At 35.8% G+C, this 22,634-nt stretch overlaps 1 pseudogene across 1 annotated transcript; it reads right to left on the reverse strand.

The window, feature by feature from the left end:
* Nucleotides 1-4,178: 4,178 nt before the first annotated feature.
* On the reverse strand, nt 4,179-21,210 carry LOC309627194 (dnaJ homolog subfamily C member 7 pseudogene; annotated as a pseudogene). Its single transcript has one exon. The product of its transcript is annotated as a dnaJ homolog subfamily C member 7 pseudogene (transcript).
* Between the last annotated feature and the right edge of the window lie 1,424 nt (nt 21,211-22,634).

The following is a 22,634-nucleotide window of genomic DNA, read 5'->3' on the forward strand; positions in this document are numbered from 1 at the left end:
GATATTAGGGAGGTCCCCAGATGACCACGTGGAGCAGAACGCCTACCAGCTGAAACGCTCACCTAGGTCTGTCATGAACAAGAGAAATATGTCACTAGATACTATATTTTGTGAAAAATCATAACCACTTTGCCATTTCCTGATGAAAGTAGGAGTGAGCTAACATTTATATTGTATACCTATACCAATTAGATGCTTCACTGATTTGACTGAAAACTTCTTATAACAATTCTGCAAGGTGGATGTGATTATTCTTATTTTACAGATAAAGAAAATGAGTCTAAAGAGCAGTTAACCGACTTGACCAAGGTTGCACAGAAGACAGAAAAACGTCTTGGTGAGGAGTGGAATCTTGAGTCTCTTGACAAAGCCTGCCTATGTCACTCATTAGAATGTAACCATTAATCTTACAAAGCCTCATTTTCTTCTTCTGTAAAATAAGGATAATGATAGAACCTGTCTCATAGGGTTCTTGGGAGGATTAAATGAGATAATACACCTAAGGTGCCTGGAATATAGTTAGAGCTCTGTAGGTGCTGGTATCTTTTTCCCGGTGCTAGTAAGTGGTTGTGAAAAATTCAAATGCAAATCTCTGAAGCTCCAAAACTCATAATTGTGTCCCCCAAAGAGCAAGCTCTGGTATTTAGATCTTGTTCTCCTCTGTGCTGCCTGTTTCATGCCTTTGGAGTATGTCTTCCCCATCTTTCCACACCTGTGGATGCTCTAATTCTAGCTTTTAAGGCCATGGGCAGATATTATATCTGCCACTGAAACTAACAGTGGTCATAAAGAAAATTCAGTTTCTTGCCATTAGAATGATTTTCCTTCATATCCAGGGAAAATATTTCATTCATTTAATACACAATGCAGTTACATAGGTCTTCCAGTCAAAATACTCCAACATGTATATATTTAAAAAATAGTTAAGATATCATACTTTCCCTTACAGGACTATAGAGCTAAATGTGCAGCAGTATTTTGTCTGTTCTTTTTTTGTGTGTGTGTCCTGAGGTTATTTCTCTTTCTTCCTAAGCACTGATGTACTGGCTCTGCCGGTCCCTTTCCTGCAAGCACACAAATGTGGCCATGCAAAGACCTGCATATGAAATAATTCACGTCCCAAAACATAGATGCCCTTGACTGATATCAGTCTCCAGTTCGGTCTGTAGTCCTTTACCTTCCTAACAGAATGTTTATCATCATAAGTAAAAATAAAATTACGAAGCCTTCTCATATTTCTCTAGAAGAGCCCCATATGACAGAACTTTCTGCAGTGATGGAAATCCTTTATATCTGGACTGACCAATAGGGTAGCCAACAGCCACATATATCTTGGGGCTTGAGCCACATTGAGTACTTGAGGTGTGGCTAGTGGGACTGAGAAATTGAATTTTTAATTACTGCATATTTAATTTTAATTCATTGAAATGTAAATGGCAACATGTAGCTGGCAGCTTCCGTATTCACAACACATTTCTGAAGTCTAGATGAGCAATGTCCAATAGAAATGTAATATAAGTCACATGTGTACTTTTAAATTTTCTACTAGCCACATTAAAAAGTTAAAAAGAAGATTCAGATGAAAGTTATTTTAACAATATATTTTGTTCTTATATCACCATGTAATCTTGTAAAATAAAATAAACAAGTACTTGACATTAAACTTTTGATGATGAAGTATTTAACATTGTTTTTTCATCATGTTGAGTGTATGGAAATATCTTTATATATTTTACACTCTCTGTATATCTCAATTCAAACTAGACAGATTTCAAGTGCTCACCAGACACATGTGGCTGGTGGTTACTATATTGGATACAACAGCCCTACCCCATTAAAATGTATACTTTTTAGTGGCAGAAGTGTGCCTTTTTCATCAATAAACCCCTTGCTCACAACACCATGCTGGCCCATAATGTCTTTAATAAATATGTGTTTACTGACTCGCATCCACAGTGATCAATTCTCACTCTGGATTTACAGGTAAACCAAAGAATGCTTGCAATAATATATTAAGCTCTTCTACTAGCTCTCCTATTTAGAGTTAAATGTTTATTTTTACAACTACCTAATAAGAGCTATGAGTTTCCATGTGTATCATCAAGCGTAATGTTGTAGATCAGGGATCAGCAAACTTTTACTGTAAAGGGCAAAATAGTAAAGATTTAAAATTTTGCAATCCATACAGGCACTGTGGGCAACGACTCACCTCTGCTGCTCTAAGGTAAATGAAGCTATAAATGATATGTAAATGAATGAGTGTGGCTGGGTTCCTATAAAACTTTATTTACAAAATCAAGTAGTGGTCAGGATTTGGCTCTGAGGGCTGTATTTTGCCAATCTCTGCTTCAGAGTAAGGTCTGTATTTTAAATTTATTTTGTACCTCACACTTCTCCTACAGTACTACATAAACTAGAGGCACTTAATATATAAATGTTTAGTAAATATGAGAAGAAAATACTCTGCTTATGCATAAAACCATTAACTCATATAGTAATTTATTCATTCACGAAACGTGTATTGCCTATTTAAATTGCTGCGTCCTCACTTTTGCAACATGCTAGACATGTAGTGAGTGATTAACAAATGTTTAATAACTAAAAAATAGATTAAATGGTCTGCTAAGGGCTGAAAGAAGCCAGGAAAACTTCAAAGAGGTGGTGATATTTATACTGAGTATTAAAAGTGAGTAGAAGTGTAGTGAAGAAAACTGACACGCACTCCTCAGTCAGGTGATCAAGGTCAACATAAATCATAAATCATGTCGATAAATCATGTATCATGTCAATAGTATGTACTCGTGATGAATGTAGTGCTTTTCTTCTGTGTTTTTCCTTTCAATAACTCATAACTGTTTTTTTATCATGTGAAGAACATCAGATAACTTTCAATATAGGGGCATCCTAGAAAATATCTGACCAGTACTCCTCAAAATGTCAAGGTCATCAAAAGTGAGAAAAGTCTGAAAGGCTGTCACCCTTAAGATTCGCCTAAGGAGACATGACAACCTAATGTAATGTGGTGTCGTGGGTGGGATCCTGGGACAGAAAAGGAAGATTATGCAAAAACTAAGGAAACAGGAATGAAGTATGAACTTTAGTTAGTAAGAACACACCAATAGTGTTTCATTAATTGTGACAAATGTACCATACTAATTAATGTAAGATGTTAATAATAAGGGAAATTGGGTGCGGGATATATGGAAACAGTCTGTACTGTCTGCTTAATTTTTCTGTAAGTATAAAAGTGTTCTGAAAATATAGTCTATTTAAAAATAAATAAATAAAGAGCAGATACAGCCTCCCAGGTAGCAGGACTGGAGTGCTAACTGAAAAATGCCACACACACACAAAAAATAGGGTTCACCAGAAAGAAGAAAAGGGCACATCATTGCAGGTAGCATGAACACCATGTACAGAGACATGGTGACTTGGTGTATTCTGTGCCTTGCACTTCTTGTAACAGCCAGGGAGAGGCATGGGAGGTGTTAAGGTGGAGTGGGGTAAACATGACCAAATTTATTTTTTAAAACTGAAGGGTAGTGGTCAGATTAGGACCAGAGGTAATTTTCAGGGGACAGTGAAATGGTAGTAGGGGTTGAGTATATTTCTTTTTGCAGTAAGGTAACATTTGTAGCATTAATCTCTTTTTCACTATTTAAAACTAATAAAAGCTATTTATTAAGTACTGAAACAAGTGTATTAGTATCCTGTGGCTTTTGTAACAAATTACCACAAAAAAATGTTGGCTTATAAACAACAGGAATTTATCTCTTTCTTTTCACTATTTAAAACTACCTTCTAGGCTGTCATTTTCTACCAGCAGTGAGAGTCCCAGAAGAACTAAGATCTATTCATTCTAATGTTTTTTTCTTTTCTTCTGTTATTCAATTCCTGTTGTGATAATGGTATTGAGGAGTGAAGGCTTTGAGTGTCTAGAACTACGCTAAGGAACTCGGTATGAAGTTTACACAGTAAACTCTAATATTCTCTGTTAATATCTCCATTGTATAGATGAATAAACAGAGGCACAAGAGAGATTGAGTTACTAGTCCTAGGCCTAACAGGAAGAATCCAAATCTTTACACAACATGGTACGATTGTTGCCCTAACAAGTATTATTGTGATTAAAAGTGATACTCTTTTGTTTAAGTGAAAGATGATTATGGTTATTTACTTTTGCTTTTCCACTTACTGGATAAGTGAACCCACACAGAGTTGTGAAAAGGAAACATGTCTAAACCAGGATACAGACCTGATACCCTAGCAGAAGATTTTGAAAATATGTCACCCTAGGTCACCAGATGGTGCAATGTTCATCTCAATATTGATGACACTACTACAGAATTGGAAAAAATCTATGTGTAAAAAGCTATTTATTAGGTGTCGAAGCAAGTGTATTAGTATCCTGTGTCTTTTGTAACAAATTACCACACACAAAAAATTATGTTGGCTTAAAAACAACAGAAATTTATCTCTCAAAATTTTGGAGGCCAGAAGTCTAAAATCAAGGCATTGGCTGGACCACATTTCTACTGAAAGTTCTAGAGGAGATTCATTCCTTGTCTCTTCTAACTTCAGATGGTACCAGATATTCCTTGGTTTGGGGCTGCAAAGATCTAATCTTTGCTTCCATCTTCATATGGTCCTTTTCTCTCTGTATCTGTTTCTGGTGTGTCTCTTTTAAGGAATCTTGTCATTGGATGTAGGTCTCATCCATATAATCCAGGATGAGCTCATTTCCAGGATCTTTAACTTAATTACATCTGCAGAGATTATTTTTCCAAAAAAGGTCACATTCACAGGTTCCAGGAATTGAAATGTACCTTTCTGTGGCCATTATTTAAACTAATTCATCTAAAAAAAACATCCAAGATTCTATGATTCTATGAATTCCATTTTTAAAAAAACAATCTGTGGGGAAAGCATCTACCCTCTTTACACCATGTGGCAATAGACACCACCATTCATGCTGTAGTCCCTGCTTGACTCATGATTGTACTGTGCACAAGGATATTGGTCGCAACTTTAGGATGACTTTCCCATGCTTTATGCTATTATCAGGCTAGAAAGTAAGCTAGTGATTGGAATCAGAATGCAGGGCTTTTGAGTTTTTCCACCTCACCAGTAATTCTGACCTGAAATGTTCAGATCCCTAGAGGTCTGGGAAAGCAATAGTAAGAGACCATGGGCTATTTCCTGTATTTTGAAGAGCCTAATTGAAATTGTTCATTTGCTTATAGGCAAGATGTGCAGGATAACCAAAATGTCAATCTCTTCTGTTTTGGACTGGAATAGAATGAACTCAATGTAGTAACACTGACTGAACCCCTAGGATTTTAAGTGATGACTAGCAGTCATATAGATGTTGTCTTTGTTCATTTCAAAAACAGAAAAGTCTTGCAGCCACTATGGAAAACAATATGGCTGTTTCTCAAAAAAACTAAAATATAACTATTGTATGACCCAGGAATTCCACTCCAGGGTATATATCTGAAAAAAGAAAAATGAAAACACTAATTTGGAAAGATACATGCACCACAATGTTCATAGCAGCATTATTTACAATTGCCAAGATATGGAAGCAACCTAAGTGTTCATCAACAGATGAATGGCTAGAGAAGATGCAGTATATATATACAATGGAATACTACTCAGTCATAAAAAAGAATGAAATTTTGCCATTTGCAGCAACATGGATGGACTTGAAGGGTATTATACTAAGTGAAATAAGTCAGATAAAGAAAGGAAAATGCTGTATGTTATCACTAACATGTATAATCTAAAAAATACAACAAACTAGTGAATATAACAAAAAGGAAGCATTCTCACAGACATAAAGAATAAACTAGTGGTTACTAGTGGGGAGAGGGAAGTGGGGAGGGGCACAACAGAAGCAGCGGTTTAAGAGGTACAAAGTACTATGTATAAATAAATAAGCTGCAAGAATATATTATATACCACAGGGGATATAGCCAATATTTTATAATAACTATAGATGAAGTATAACCTTTAAAAATTGTGAATCACTCTGTTGTACACCTGTAACTTATGTAATATTGTACATCAACTATATATCAATTTTTTTAAAGTTAGAAAAAACAAACAGAAAATTCTGGTCAGAGTTGTTCAAGATACTCTGCTTACATGTACTCTGTTATGTGCTTTAGCAAAAACTACTGTGTGTTGGGAATGAAAAGTGAAGGAGAGGTCATAATGATTACTACAATGTTTATTCCTTACTTGTACATCATATTAAAGCAGAGTTTCATGAGCTATCTGAATCAGTGATGCACTTTCACCACCTGCACCTTGTAATTTCAGTAACTGAAGATACCAATATACCCATACCCTAAAGATTGAAGACTTCTACTGCAAGGACATTTTTTTAGTTAGCCTGACTGCCAATTACTTTGATAAAGATACATTTATTTTATCTTGTAAGCCATTCAGGATAGAGAATTAATACCGGGATCTAGTTTGAACATGAAAAAGACAAACTTTGGAGACAGGAGTCTATATATCTGTCTGTTCTACTGGCTATGGAGACAACAATTCTAAGATCAAAAGCAATGGACTGAGCTGGTAATCAGGCTGGTGAGAATAAAAGTTTGGTCGGGACCGCTTTAGTGAGTAATCTCAGCAGCTTTCTGTTGATGCACAGCCCATGATTCAGACCTCATAGCGTGTGAGAGCAGAGACCTTGAATCTCTGACTGTCTCCTTACTCTGACAACAGGGATTTTATCAGAGGTCTATGTAAGCCTGGGACTTTGGACATGTGTCATATCCATTCCATCTGAACAGTTACTATAATCTTCTATCCCTGAGCTCATAATGGTTATGCAATTTCCCCAGAATGTTGGATACTTTACCTTCAACTCTGGTGTGGAAGTTTTCCATACTGAGGCGATAAGAACAGTATGGCTCTTTATGACATCTCTCTCATAAATATGCATTTGAAAGCATGCAAGGTAACATGGGTCTATGGTTAAAAATGAGGTGTCTGATCGCAGTTGTGACTTCATGGCCTGAAGTTGCTGAAAGATTTGGTGATTGTCCAGTTAATTTGATCAATGCTGACAGCATAGTCATCCCACTCCAATGCAAAACGTGTCTGCTTCACTTCACATTTTTTAATAACATGTTATTAAGATATACTTCCGTACCGTACAGTTTACTAATTTAATATATACTCTCCAGCATTTTTTAAAGATTTTTTTTGATGTGGACCATTTTTAAAGTCTTTATTGAATTTGTTACAGTATTGCTTCTGTTTTATGTTTTGGTATTTTGGCCGTGAGGCATGCGGGATCTTAGCTCCCCAACCCGGGATTGAACCTGCTCCTCTTGCATTGGAAGGCGGATTCTTATCCAGGGAAGTCCCTCTCCAGTGTTTTTTAGAATATTCAAAAAGTTGCATATAGATCAGCCCTATCTAACTTCAGAACATTTTCATCACTCCAAAAAGAAACTCCGTAAACATTAACAATCATTCCTCATTGCCCCCCACCCCCGTCCCCAGCCCCTGGCAACCACTGATATAATAATTTCTGTCCCTATGGGTTTGCCGCATTGAATGTATGTGGAATCACATAATATGTGATCTTTTGTGTCTGGCTTCTTTCACATAACATGATATTTTCAAGGTTCATCTATGTTGTAGCACATAAACAGAGCTTCATTCCTTTTTATGACTAACATTCCATCATCTGTATGTACTGCATTTTGTTTATCCTTTCATCAGTTGATACACATTGGGGTTATTTCCACTTTGGGGCTATTATTAATAATGTTTTAAATTTTATCATTATTATTAATAGCAATTATTATTTATTATTAATATGCTTTTGTATAATTTGTTATGTGAACATATGTTTTCATATCTCTTGGGAGTACACCTAGGTGTGGAATTTCTGGGTTATATGGTAAATAAGTTTAATATTTTGAGGAACTGGCAAATTTATTTCCAACATAGTTTCATAATTTTGCCTTCCCACCAACAATGGATGATATTTCAGTTTCTTCATATCCTTGCCAAAACTTGTTATTGCCCGTCGTTTCTATTATGGTCATAATAGTGTGTGTGAAATGGTATTTTATTGTGGTTTTGATTTACATTTCCTTAATGACTAATGACATTGAGCATTTTCATTACTTACTAGCCATTTTTATATCTTCTTTTGGGAAATGTCATTTTAGAACCTTTGCACATGTTTTCATTGGGTTTTTAAAAAACCTTTTCATTGTTGAGTTGTAATAGTTTTTTTAAATATTCAGCAAATAGTTTTTTATCAGTTACATGGTTTGCTAACACCATGATTTTCTAACATCAATGAATTCTCTTTTCACTTATTTGATGGTGCTCTTTGAAGCACATTTTTAATTTTGATAAAGTTCAATTTATCTATTTTTTCTTGTAATTTTACTGTCATATCTAAGAAACTGTTGTCTAATTCAATGTCATGAAGAACTCTGCCTATGTTTTCTTCTCAGAGTTTTATAGTTTTATCATATACATTTAGGCTTCTCTTTCATTTAGAGTACACTTTTGTATATGGTAGGTGGTAAGGGCCAACTTCATTCTTTTGCATGGAGATATCCACTTGTCACAGCATCATTTGTTGAGACGATTGCCTTTTCCCCATTCAGTTTTCTTGGAAACCTTGTCAAGAAGTCAATTCCCCATAAGTGTAAAGACTTATTTCTGGACTCAATTCTATTTCATTCATCTACATGTCTATTCTATGCCTGCACCACATTATTTGAATTACTGTAGTTTTGTAGCAAGTTTTGAAATCAGGAAGTGTGAACCCTCCAACTTTGTTATTTTTCAAGATGGTTTTGGTTATTCTCAGTCTCTTGAGTTTCCAAGTGAATTTTGGAATTTTTCAGTTTCTGCAAAGAGGTCAAAGGGTATGCTGATAGGGAACACATTGATTTTTCAGAACAATTTGAAGAGTAATGACATTTTAACACTATTAAGTGAACATGGGATGTCTTTCCATTTATTTAGATCATCTTCAATTTATTTCAATGATATTTTTCAGTTTTCAGTGTATTAGTGATGCACTTCTTTTTTAAAACTTATTTCTATGTATTTTATTATTTTATGGTCTTGTGGATGGAATTATTTCTTAAATTTATCTTTGAAATTGAATTTTTTATATTGTTCATATCCTGCAATCGTGTTTAACTCATTTATCAACTGCAATAGTTTTGTGGTGAGTTTGGTAGGATTTTATATACAAGATCATATCATCTGCAAATAGTGGTAGTTTTATATCTTCCTTTCCAATCTGGATGTTCTATTTCACTTTCTTGTCTAATTTTCCTATCTAGAATCTCCAGTACAGTGTTGAATAGAAGATATGAGAGTGAAATTCGTATCTTGTTTTGATCTTAAGGGAATGCATGCAGTCTTTTACCATTAAATATGAAGTTAATTGTGGATTTTCCATTGCTGCTCTTTATAAGGTTAAGCAAGTTCCATTCTACTCCTAGGTTCGGTATGTGTTTTATCATGAAAATGTGTTGAATATTATAAATTTTTTTCTGCATCTTTTGAGCTAATTATGTGAATTTTGTCCTTTATTCTATAATATGGAATGTATTAATTGACTTTAGTATGTTGAACCAGCCTTGAATTTCTGTAGCATATTCCATTTTGTTATGGTGTTTAAATCTTTATATATGCTGTGGGTACCAGTGGCCTTATAGAATGAGTTGGGAATTGTTTCCTCATCTGTATTTTCTTTGGAAAGGTTTGTGAATGATTGTTGTTAATTCTTTTTTAAAATATTTGGTAGAATTCACTATTTGGTAGAATCTATGTGGGTGGGCTTTTCTTAGTGGAAAGAATTTTTGTTACTAATTCACTGTCTTTACTTGTTATAGGTTTATTTATATCTTCTATTTCTTCTTAAAGCAGCTTTAGTAGTTTGTATCTTTCTAGGAATTTGTTCATTTCTTCTAGATTTTGAGTTTGATGGCATATAGTAGTTCATAATATTCCCTTATGTTTTACTTTCTATATATGTCTTAGGTGATGTCCTTTTATTCCTAATTGGAATTTTCTTTCTTTCTTAGTTAGGCTAGGTAATGGTTTGTCAATTCTGTTGATCTTTTCAAGAACCAACTTTTTATTTTGTGGATTTTCCTTATTGTTTTTCTTCTTTATTTTTCATTAATTTCTGCACTAATCTGTATTATTTCCTTCCTTCTGCTTGCTTTAGGTTTAATATTCTTTCCTTTTACTATTTTTTTTCCCTAGTGGAAGGTTAAGTTATTAATCTAAGTTCTTTTTTATTATAAGTGTTTATAGCTGTACATTTTCTTCTAATGACTGATTTAGCTATGTCTCATAAGTTTTGTGTTACCATTTTAATTCAGTTCAAAGTATTTTGTAATTTCCCCTTGAATTATAGGGGAAATTATAAAGAAGAATCCCACTGATTCTTCTTTGCCCATTCGTTACTTAGGAGAATGTTTAATTTCCACATATTTCTAAATTACAAAGTGATTGCTCCAATGAGCTCCATTCCTACTCCCCTCATCTCCACTGTATGGACATACAAATTACAAATGTATACACTATAAACATATCAACACAGTTTTATAAGGATTGCTTTATGCAGTTTTTAAAAATCAGAGAAGATTAGAAAAGTGTTACAAATGAAAATACACTGATACTGTGTTTTATATTTACCTATGTATTTACCTCAACCAGTGTTCTTTATTTCTTCATGTGGATTTAAGTTACTGTTTAATATCCTTTTATTTCAGCTTGAAGTTAAACGTTTTATTATTTCTTGTGGAGTAGACATGCTATCCATGAATTCTCTGATTTTATTTACTTGAGAATGTCTTAATTTCTCCCTCATTTTTCAAGGTTAATTTTGCCAGATGTAGAATTCTTAGTTGACAATCTTCTATTTCAGCACTTTAAACATGCCATCCCACTGCCTTCTGACCTTCCTGATCCCTAATGAAAAGTCAGATGTTATCTTACTAAAGATAGCTTGCAGATGATAAGTTGCTTTTCTCTTGTTACTTCCGTCTTCTTTCATTATCTTGGTTTTCAGCAATTTGAGTAAGATGTCTCTAAACATGGATCTCCTTGTGTTGATTCTACATAGAATTTATTGAGCTACTTAGATTACAGTATAATACATTTTGGTCAAATTTGGGAAGTTTGGGACCATTCCATCTTCAGATAGTCTTTCTACACCTTTCTCTCTCTCCAGTCCTTCTGGGGTCTACATTAGGCATATGTTGGTATGCTTGATGGTGTCCCATAAGAACCAGAAGGCCCTGTTGTTTTTATTTATCCCTTTTTCATTTTCTTTGTCAGACTGGATAATCTCAATTGACCTTTATTCATGATAACTGATTCTTCCTTCTGTCAGTGTAATCCCTTGTTGAGCCCCTCTAGTGAATGTTTTATATTAGTCGTTTTACTTTCTAACTGTAGAATTTCTACTTGGTTCGTTTTTTGTTTTGTTTTGTTTTAATAAAGTTAAACAGTAAAACAAAAATTCACAAGCTGCCCTGTCCACCCCCCACCTCCCTCCCCTACCCTCAGTCTTTGGCGCTGGCTCCCTTTCCTTCACCCCACTCACACAGACACTGGGTATCCAACTGAACGAACAAAACTGCTCTAAGTACGTGGATCATGATGAAGGGAGGAGGTGAACTGTGTCCACACTGGAGGTTAAACTGAGCAAGTCTGCATTTTCTGCGTTCTGGATGGTTTCCTTTCATTAGCCAAATTGAAAAAAGAAATTCCCTGGACCAGATGCTTCAAAGCTAAAGCCCCCAGGACCGCCAAAGAATGCCTTGAAGATATTGTTTCCATCAAAATCACCCATATTCATGCCCTCTTCATCCAGGTCTTGTTCACTGTCATAGCGAGTCTTTTTCTTGGGATCAGAGAGAATGGTAAAAGCTTCTCTGACTTCCTTGAACTTTTTCTCCTCCTCTTTCTGAACTTCAGCAATGGCTCCACTGTGCCGATCTGGATGGTGCATCAAGGCCCATTTCCGATAAGCTTTCTTGATCTCGTCCTCAGAGGCATTCTTGTCTACTCCAAGAATCTTGTAGTAATCTTTCCTCTTACTCTTCTTCAGTTCCAGCTGTGCATTATTTAGGAGCTGTTTGAGTTCTTTTGTTTTCTCCATCTGATATACTTTTTCATAGTCCCGTACTGCTTCTTCATAGTGTTCTGTGTCCATGTAACACTGACCTCTTCTCAAGTAGGATTTTATATAAGTGTCATCAAGCTTCACTGCATTTGTGCAGTCTTCTATTGCATCATCTAGTTTCCTAAGCTTGGAATTAACCATACCCTGATGACAGTAGAGTTTAGCATTTGTTTTTGTATTATTGGGGTCTATCCCCAGGTCTTCTGTGTACAGTTCACATGCTAGCTTGTAATTTCCTTCTTTAAATGCTTTATTCCCATCTTCTTTCCTTGCTTTAAGTGCTTTGGCATTTCTGCAAGTGACGCAGGCCTTCTCATGGTCAGGAGCCATCCTCAGAGCTTGGACAAAAACCTGAACCGCCTTCTCAATACAATCTTCATAATCAAGGCAAAGACCTCGTACATACAGAGCATGGGCATTGGTGAAATCCATTCGTAAAATGTCACTGGCCACACACTGTGCTTCTGGATAATGACCCAGCATTGCTAAACATTCTGCTTTGAGGATTTTGAAGCGATGGCAGGCAGGGGTGTATTCTAGGGCACAGTCCATGCAAAAAACAACCTTCCGAAAATCCCGCTTCTCAAAATCCGTTTCTGCTATTTTCTCATATTTTATGACTGCATTGGCATTCTTGAACTCCTGTTGTGCCTGAGCATTTTTGTGACCCAGTTCTAGGGCTCTCTGGAAACTATGACATGCCGCCATGGCATTCCCTAGAGATAGGTGGCATTTGTCCTCTCGTAGATGTCCCTCACTGACTGCTGTGCATCTCCAAGAGCTTCCCGGAACTTTCCGAGCATCATCAAGGTGGCTGCTTGATTCCCGTAATAGCTAGCATTTTTAGGACACATATCTCTTCGCTTCCTCATCGTCTAGCAGCTCTGGTTCGGTCGCTGCCATTATCACGTTGCACTCCGGGGCAGCCACCATCTTACCTCTGGGACCCTCTACTTGGTTCTTTTTTAAACTTCCTGTCTCTTTACTGATATTCTTTATTTGGTGACACATATTTCTCATTTTTATATAAGTTTTCCTTTAGTTCTTTGCACGTATTTATGATAGCTGATTTAAATTCCAGTAAGTTTAACATGTTACTAGAATTCTCAGGGTCAGTTCCTATTGACTGCTTGTTTTTCCCATTGCCTGTGTATGGGTTATACTTTCCTGTTTCTTTGGGTATCTTGTAAGTTTTTATTGATTATCTAGACATTTAGAATAATGTGCTGTGGCACCTTCAGAAATCCAATTCTCTCTCCCACTAGGGTTTGTTGTCATTGTTATTTGTTTTATTGTTATTGTTATTTAGTATTTTTTGACTATTTCTTTAAAGTGTGTATTATCTGTTATGTGTGGCAATTGATGTGTGCTCAGTTACCCTAGTTGTAAGCTAACAAATAGAGATTTTTCTTAAATGTCGCAAACCAGTGAGTCTACCAACCTTTGCTGAGAGGCTCTGTTGAGCATGTCTTTAATGTTTTGACAAGCAGTCTACCTCTCTGTCTTAGCCTTCACTTCCTGATTGTGTGGAGCCTGACAAAGCCCTAAGTTTTACCTCTGACTGGTGTCACTACCTCAGGCAAATGTTATGTTAAACAATTGCTGCTGATTCTTTTCAGCAAATACCATACAGGTTAGGGCTGTTGACAGAGAGTGAGTTCTGAGTTGGGTCACATAAAAACAAACACTGAAACTGGACTTTTCATCATGCTGCAAGCAAGTCAAAGGGTGACAGTTCTCTGGGGCTTTTTAGGAAGCTCCAAATTATTCTGGCTCCTCCAGTGGCTGCTAGACTACTTGATTTCAGAGTTACTATAGTTGTGAGACTATTGCTTTTCAAAGCTCCCATGGAGCTGGGGAGAGAGTGATCGGATTATGGCAAGCTAAAAGACTGCAGGGCTCACTGTTTTTACTAAAATTTAGTTGTTTTTTCTTGAATAAACATTTCATGGATTTTGCAAGCCTTTAATTCATTTGCAGAGTTTATATAGCTTTTATAGGGGAGACGATTTTCAGAAGTCTTTACTCAGACATTTGGAAATCAAGCCCCTCTGCTTCATTTTTGATGATCAAAAGAAATAGTTCACATTTGTATAGTATGCTGGTTTTTACAAAGGACCCTCACGTATTACCTCTTTTTCTTTTTAAATTTTGATTTGTGAAATATTTTAAACATAAAAAGTAGGGAAAACAATTTATAGAGTATTCTTGTACTCACTATCCAGATTTAACAGATGAAATATTTTGCCATATTTGCTTCATTTTTCTCTTTTTATTTTGAAAGAAAGAAATATGTTGATTATTTTTCTTTCTTACCCTCTAAAGAGGTTACTTCTCTTTTGAGGTTCACATTTGTTAATGCTAACCATATTTGCAAACTTTTGTACATGAATGCATAAAAATACATGTGTATTTATCTATATATGTATACTGTTTTGTGTGTTCTTTAAATGATAGCTTACTTTTATACATTTCTTTTTGAAACTAGCTTTTCTTTATCATTTTGACATTTATCCATGCTGATGCATATAAATCTATAGTTTAACAGAATAGTACTTCATTAAATTATCAAATATACTCTATTTATTCAGCCTTATACCGATGACAGTTCAGGAGAGTTGTTGTGAGTGGTGTGAGCTCTGAAGCCAGAAATCCTGGGCTCTAATCCCTTTTGGGTTACTTTTATTTGTAATTTGGGGGAAATTATTTAACTGCAGTGACTTGATTTACTCATATGGGTATAACAATAGTACCTACCACATAATTTTTAGGATTAAATTACATAGTACAAATGAAAATCTTATAAGAGTTCTTGGGAAACAGTAAGGCCTTGGCAAGAATTAGTTCCTATTATAAACAATGCTGCAGGAAACACCCTCATACATATCTTATGAAATTTCTGGATAATAAAATATGCAATGTCCAGCTCAAAAGAATGATACCAAGGTGCATTTCCACTAGCTTTTCCCACATTCTAATCATATATTGGTGGAACCAGACAACCAGCCTGGGTCAAGGTATTTGACATGCATATATTCAACAAAAAAATCAGTGTCCAGAATGCACATTTACTGAAACCTTCTGTAAGTTTGTAAGAAAAAATATTCCCATTAAAAAATGGGAAAATAAGTGTGAATAGAAAATTCACTGAAAAAGAAACTCTCATGACCAATAGAGTCAGAGAGGCTAATTGGCTAACTGGTAGTTAGAAACCTTGTAAGTAAGTGATCCAAAGTAGTTTTAATGCACATTTCCCAAGTCCACACCCAGACTTTCTCCACTACTCCACTTTTCTTCCAATTAATCCTCCAATTACTGAATCTCTGCTTCTCTAAGCGATGTGTAACAGCAGCGTGTTCCTCCTGCTTTTGGAGTGTCCTTTTATTTAAACAAAAACATTTTTTCTAGGAAGATTTCTCTAGGCTGAAATTAGCTAGAGCAACTTGTAACACATGGTGTGTTATCTACGGATGTGTGCATGCTTTTAAAAAATCTGTGTAGTTGTTTCTACAAATGTATGAATGTAACAGGTGTCCAGGCACACATGTGTTTTTCATAGCTACTGCTTGCAAAAGAGTTGATGGAAGCGATCTCCTTTCAGAATAGCAACAGGGCTAACACAGCTATTCACTACAATTCACATTTACCGAAATGAAACAGGAATTTGGCAACTTGAAGTGGAGTTACCAGAGGTTGGTATGCTCATGGGCTTCTAAAATATATGAGGGAAAAACATTTCCTATCCAGTCTTTGACATTCTATGTTCCAAAAGATTTTTATTTTAACCCCAGTCTTAATTGCCCTTCAGTATCAAAATTAATTGTGTTTTCCGCTAAAAGGCCAGTGCAACTTAAGGTTGCCCTGGGGTCTTGGCAGCCAATGCATCTTCTGTAAGTGGCTTGATTGCCGTCTGTGGAAAGGAGTGCTGGGAAAGATGTGCTTGACCGAGGCTATACATTACAGTCCAATTAATGTGAAGATCACTACATGAGTCTTTAACTTTATCTAGTAACTGTCGTAATCTCTAATGGAGACCACAGAGAGAGCAGAGGGACATTTAGAATCCACTCTCTCTACCAGGCAGGAAGGGGAATGGCTTTGGTTGTATACTGTTGTATACACCGGGGCAACTTCTCTCAATTTTTCTGTCCCCCAAATGCCTCTCTTACTCCTACCATCTCAATTAAGAATTAAAAACAAAAGCCAGAACCTTCAAGGTACATGTGAATATGGGCATTACCAAGTATAGCAGTGGTTCCTATCAAGGGCTCTGGAGTCAGGGACCTTGGTGAGAACTTCAGGCTATTTGAGTTGGGTTATTAAAACCCTCTAAGCCTCAAATTCATCAGTCAATAATGGGAATGAGAATTGCATCCCTTTCATAAAATTATTAGAATGATTAAATAGCCTCTGGGTTTAAAGAATCCTGAGTCCTAAGCAATTTGTACACATTTGCTTTTATTACACTGTTATTGAATATTAAAGAAAAATAAAGTTCTGAGTGTGTCCCAAAGTCAGGACATCCAAGGTAACTCACCATGGTTATTCATTGTGTGGTCTTCTAATGTCAGCTTTTTAGTCGTTTTCTTTGCTGCCCTGATTCCTCTGTGGTCATTGAGCATTTTCTAGGCTCACTTGAGCTCAACTCTCTCTTTGTGATAAAAGCTTTAGTATAGGAATTTTTTGACTTCCACCATGGAAGGACTGGCCTGTTCAACCCTTCTCTTGTGAGTGCTACTTGTCAATACTGCCTTCCATCAGTGGTTCCTCATGTCTCCCTTTCTTAAATGTTTACCTCTGGTCTCTTCATGCCTCTGTCTCACAGATCCTCTCTGAGCTTTTTAAACATCCCCACTGGATACATATCAGATTCTACTGAGAATAGGGGGAGAATGTCTGCTACCTCATACCAGAGGATTTAGTCAATTTCCTTTCTTGATCTCTCACCCTTTGAGAACACAGTCTTCCCTTCTCTGATACCTTCAAGGTCAAAAGTGGAATAGAAAATTTGAACCAGCCTCCATATCATTAATTACAGGATATCATACGCTCTCTATTTCTCACTATAGCACAGATATATATATATATATACACACACACATGTATACCTATGTTCTGGTACTAAGGAGACTACTCAGTGGGCTGCCACACCTAGACTTTTTAGCTAAATTTGAAACAGTGTCTAAAAAGAATTAATATTATGCTGACCAAAAATCAGGTGTGTTTGTTCAAGATCTTTTTATGTCAGGTTTGTCATTATTGCAACTATATACTTTAATTAATGAATATATAAATGGATGAAATATGAGTGTGAGTTGTTGCTACTATAAAAATTAAATTGATAGTTTGGGAGAGACAAGATAAAAGAAAATTACTGTCTTAGTCATTGTCTTCAGGCTACTATGACAAAAATCCCACAGACTGGGTGGCTTAAACAGCAAACATTTATTCCTCACAGTTCTGGAGGCTGGGAAATCCACGATCAAGGTGCTGGACAATTTGGTTCTTGTAAGAGCCCTCTTCCTAATTTGCAGATGGTTGCCTTCTTGTAATGTCTTCACATGATGACAAAAGAGAGGTCTATTCTTTTTCTCTTCTTATAAGGACACGAATCCCATCATGAGTGCCTCAACCTAATTACCTCCCGAAGGCCCCACCTTCTAATACCATGATATTAGGAGTTAGGGCTTCAACATATGAATCTAAGAGGGTTACAAACACACAGTTCATAACAATCATCAAACATATTTGTTGGGAATTAAGTATGGGTGATAAAACTAATGTGAAATAATAGCAAAAACCATGTAAGACGGTGCACTTAACTTGCTGAGCAAGTGCCATGTTACTGCACTCGCTACGCACCATTTTAAAGAACTGAAGATCATTGCTGATACATTATAGATGTGGCTTCTGTTCCTCATGAATTGGGTAATTTCCATAATTTAAAATAAAATAAAGTATTTTAATTGTGCATACTTATTTTTAGGATTATTTGTTTTAAATAACTTTTAAAAAGTCCTAACCCTGTAGTCAGAGAAAAGACGTGTATAAAGTTCAGAAATAGTTTAGAACTTTGAGGGGCATTCTAGGGTATGACCCCCATCAGAATCAATCCTCCTGTGCTATCTCCCCTGTCTTCCCCACTAAGCCAAAAGGCCATGTCAGAGGAGAGAGCTATGCGGCTCAGAGACATAAACCAAAGAAAATATTTGTTATGTCATCATTCTCCATTTTGTTAGAACTAAACAAAGAACTAAAAATAAAAGGCAATAAAATTACATGAAAAATAGCCTTTATTTACATTTGTTTAGTGTTCAAGGTAAGATGTGACCTGTGAAGATTCCAAAGAGGCCCTCTGATATACTTTCAAGGACTTTACTGAGCGTCAAAACCGAGGGTGACCCTGATCCTTTACTATGTGAAACTTTCTTTTGCAATTCATGAAACTCAGAGACAGAAAACCAAAGAACAGAGGCAAAGAAGATGGGGTGAAACACCAGGAGAAACTAGGAGAAACAAAAAGTAAAGGAAGTCAAGAGAACAAGAGCAGAATTTTCTGAGGGGAAACACTCTTAATATACATATGTGTATTTATAAATTCACAAATAAATAATTATGAAGCTAACATTGAAAGGGAGTTTACCATATGCTGTCTCCTTAAAATTTCCTGTTATATAGGAAATTATTTTCTTGAGTGAAAGAAGGTTTACCTTTAATTCAAGTGTTTCTGAAAGCCTACCTCATCCATGACAAGCAGTAGACTTATGTTAATTGTATCAATCAAGGTAAAAATTTCATAAATTGAAAAATAAATTTTGGCATGGTAAAGGATCAGGGACACCCTGGTCTTGACACTCAGTAAAGTCCTTGAAAGTGTATCAGAGGGCCTCTTCGGAATCTTCACAGGATCACCTCCTACCTCAAACAAATAAAGCAAATAAAGGTAAATAAAGCCTAAGTAAATAAAGGCTATTTCTTATGTAACTTCACTGCTTTTTTAAAAGTTCTTTAAGAGTATAACAAAATAGAGAATGATGACTTAACAAATATGAAAAATTTTTTATATTCTCTAATACATCATGAATTGATAAAGTAAATGTACGTATAATGTTAAAAATGAAAAAGCAACTTCATCATACTGTTTACAATGAAAAATTACAAATATAAATAATTTAGGGTCCATATGGATTAAAGATGATTTATATAAATTGCTTGGCATATAGAAGGTGCTCGATAATGTTAAGTATTATTATTGCAAGGGTTTTGTAAGCTTTGTTTTATTCTCTTGGGAGACGTACACATATTTTTTGTATTATTTATATGGAAAAATATTTTCCCAGTTCCAAGTGTCCAATTTATAAATGAATTTTTAGGCTAACACATTTGAATATTGTACATTATCTACAGTAATATATATAGAAGCTCAACCTGAAAATGGTAGGAGAAAAAACAATGCCAGGATCTTACTATTTACATCATCCTTTTGTTTCCGCCTATTCCCAAGGTGGCCCAAATTTGAAAGTTGAGAGAGATGTTGCCAAGTGTATGTTGACCAAAAGAGAAAGTTTCTTCCAAATCATTTTATTTAAAAGGTGCCTGGAAGTTATGAGTGCAAATAAGAAAGACCAACAGAAAATAACAGAGTAAGAAATGATCTCCACAATTTTGTATTTAGAAATAAAAATATTTAACCAGACAAATGCTTAAAGATGAAATCACATTAACATTTATTGTAATTTTTTTTTAAATAGCAAAGCAAATTTAAGTGCCCAGCTCTGGGGGACTAGTAAGTCTGATGGTGGTGCATGTGTATAATCTAATACTCAGCAGCTGATAAAATGAGAGAAAATTGCTATTTCCTACTATTTCCTGCCTCTTGCAATTGTCACGTGATTATGCTAATTTATAAGCTGAGTGTGCATTTGTGTGTGTGTGTGTGCATCTAGAAAGCCAAAGACAAAATGTTCACAGTCATCAGTTCTAGATATTTAGATATTTTGTGACTCCCAAAAGAAATTAATTTTTCTACCAATATTTTCTGTTTTCTATATTGATCCTCTAATCTACAATTACAAAAGGAGTTTCATGGTTATGCTTTATTTCTCATTGGTGTATGTTTTCTTTTTCCTGGGGTTCTTAGAAACATTAATCTAAGGAAAAATCTAGAAAATGAGCCAAGGTATAGTTGCATAACTGTAATTTCTAGGCCCTGACAGAAGAGCCTCCTCCCACATCACTGTCAGCAAATCAAACTCTCCACACTGATGATAATGTATTAAATAAAAGCTGCTTTTTTAAATTGCAACAACTACAGCATAAAAGAAAAGATGGGTTTCATATGGATTTTTAATTTTTTTCATATCATTTCCAGACTTTCTTGTGAATTTCTTGCACCAAAAGAGCCTAGCTCAATTTCAAGTGCCCCGACACTATCCTGTGCACCCCACCCAGGGGGCACACAGCTCATCTCAGCCGTGAGGACTGGCTTCCCAGGGAACTGTGGGATCTCTGATCCCTGCCTGAAGACCACAGGACACCACCCTAAGCTGCCCAGAAACGCTGGGAATGTAAATGGGAGTCTGACCCAGACAGGTGCTCTGCCTCTACGGGCTCTGCTCCTTCTCATTAGGCTCCAGAATAGTCTGTGGAAAGTCCCCTTGTCCTCTACTCCAGCTTGGGTATGCCATCTGCCCTCCTCCGAGACTTGGTGGCCCCAACCAGATTTAGATGCATTAATACCACGTGCTGTTAATGGCTGGTGTCTGAAGGGCGCACAGCTCATCTCTCCCCAGCCCTGCTTTGTTACGTCTGACAACCACTCGAGGCTGGAAGAGACCTTGTGTCACTTACACTCAGAGCCAGCCCAGCAGCTAAGTATGTTCTCACTGGGGACATCAATCTCAGATGCCAAAGTATGGAGATTTGCATTGCAAATAGCCTACCATGGTGACATTTCACCACTAGGAGCAGAACCTGAGGCATCCTCCCTGGCTAGATCCATAGAGGGAGAAACCCACTTTGTAGTCAAATTAAGTGAGGAAGAAAGGCAAGAAGGGGATGGGAAGAAATTGGACCACTTGCCTTTGTTTATTTTAAACTGAAGTATAGTTGATTTACAATTTGTGTTAGTTTCAGGTGTACAGCAAAGGCGTTTAATGAAATATATATACACACACTAAGTATATTTAGTATATATACTTAGTGTGTGTGTATGTATATATATATATATATATATATATATATATATATATATATATACTTTCTCAAATTCTTTTCCCTTATAGGTTAGTACAAAATATTGAGTATAATTCTGTGTGCTATCTAGTAGGTATTTGTTGGTTATCTATCTTTTATACAGTAATGTGTATATATTAAGCCCAAACTCCTAATTTATCCCTTCCCCCACCTTTCCCCTTTGGTAACCATATGGAATCTTAAGAAAATGATGCAAATGAACTTACATACAAAACAGAAATGGACCGCTTGCCTTCTGAATGACACAAAGAATGTTGATTTTTAAAATATTGGGGTCCCCGTTCTTTTCAGATCACGAGCTGTTTCCTACAGGACTTAGATGAGCCCTAAGATTCCCATTTCCCACCCATACCTGACACCTGATGCCCTACACATGGCCTGTGAATGGTCTTTTCCTGACCCATGTCTTCTGGAAAGCTATTTCTTGGTTTGTTTTCTTCAGTTCTTATGTGTCATTCAGATCTCTTACTACTTTGATTCTCTAGCATTTTCCAACTTTAACAAGGACTCATCTTTGAGAATGAAATAAGTTAGTGTATCCAAAGGGCTTTGCACTTGATGCATCTTAGCTATTATTGTATTGTTATTTTGGATAGTTACTATTATTGTATTCTTATTTAGGATAGTTACTCTTCCAGGGTGTTGTATTGAAAAACCTCATTTTGACATCAGAAAAATCTGGGCACTGATATTAGCTCTACTGCTTTCTAATTTTATGACTTCAGACCAATTACTTAGCTTCTCCAACATGACTACACATACATAAAGTGGGGATAATAAGAGCACTTACTTTCTAATGTTGTGAGAATTAAATGGGATAATGATTCTTAGCATAGAGGTTTAGCACAATGATTGGCAAATAGTAAGGCCTGATTAAGAATTGGTTAGTACTGTTATGTAATTATACACTGAGCTGCTAGACAGAGTCATAGTTGTAGATGTGCGGTAAGATGGGCCTGGTTTGGATTCCAGGCCTGCCACTAACTTGTTGTTTATGTCTGAGCAATTTATTTAAAACTTCAGAAGCTAAATTTTTCATATGAAAAGTACAGATATTAAATCATACTTGATAGTCATTTTGAATATTAAATGAGATATATGGGTTTGGCAACTAGTAACATTTATTATTCAATCTTATATTACACAAAATAATACAAACTGTTCTATAGTTTGGGTA

Source organism: Balaenoptera borealis (genome assembly GCF_965194805.1).
Source record: "Balaenoptera borealis genome assembly, chromosome: 3".
In the NCBI taxonomy this organism is placed as follows: domain Eukaryota; kingdom Metazoa; phylum Chordata; class Mammalia; order Artiodactyla; family Balaenopteridae; genus Balaenoptera; species Balaenoptera borealis.